Genomic DNA, 1,080 nt, shown 5'->3' on the forward strand with positions numbered 1-1,080 from the left:
GATGCGGCACGCATCTCCGGGGTGTCCCCCCCCCTCATGGACGCGGCCGCCGCCGGCACTTGGAGGGGGAAACGAATGCGTCGAGTCTACACGGAGGGGATCTTGCTATGGGTCTAGCCCGGATGTTCCTCCAAAGTGTTCCTACGTGCTGACCTAACACAACCGGGTGGAGAGGTCCATTGGTCAAAGCCCGTCCATGCAAAGTCAAAGGGCCAGATCATGTGGTCAAACGCTACAGGGTTAGGCGGGACGGGGGCCCTAGGGGGTACCAATGTCACCGGAGCGTCGCACCGGGACCTCATACATGCCGTACGGTGTGGTGGCATGTCCGAAGAGGCGGCACGCGTCTCCGGGGTGTGGCCCCCCTCACGGACGGCGATGACACGGTAGTAGACGTTCGGCGGTAATGATGCGGCGTGAATATTATTGAATACTCGGAGCGCGATAAGATCATGAGTTTTTTACATGACATCGGCACATGTGCTGTAGGACGGATGGTAATTTTTCATAATTTTTGGTGATGTAGAAGTATCTGAACACTTCCCTCTACGCGGATTGCTCTCCGCGTGTCTATGATTGTGGCCGGCGACCTCAGGGGGCTCGCATGCCGCCAAATCTTTCGTAGACGGCCTCTCACAAGTTTGGAGGTGTTGTGGCAGTTACAAACACCCGGCACTCGTCTCCGGGGTGTGCCCCCCCTCACAGACGGCACCGCTGCCGGCACACAGCGGCAGCGACGCCCGTGAGGGGGGCACTCCCTGGAGCAGCGTGTCGGGTGCCTACGCCTGCCACCATGCGTCCAGAATCGTAGGAGGGCCCACCGCAACACCTGGCGGCATTGCTAGCCCCAGGTACCCCGTCCCGTCTAACCCTGACACATACGACCGTAGGGTCTAGCCCTTTGACTTTCGCCAGACGGGGTTTGACCGGTGGACATTTTCACCTGGTTGTCATAGCCCAGCCCATAGCTAGACCCACCAACACCGTCCCAGCCCAACCCAGCCCAAGATTCCATCCGTGTCGGCTCGACGTGGCCGTTTCCCCCTCCGTGACACGGTGGCAGTGATGCCCGTGAGGGGG

This window comes from Triticum dicoccoides, chromosome 3B (genome assembly GCF_002162155.2).
Source record: "Triticum dicoccoides isolate Atlit2015 ecotype Zavitan chromosome 3B, WEW_v2.0, whole genome shotgun sequence".
NCBI classification, from domain to species: domain Eukaryota; kingdom Viridiplantae; phylum Streptophyta; class Magnoliopsida; order Poales; family Poaceae; genus Triticum; species Triticum dicoccoides.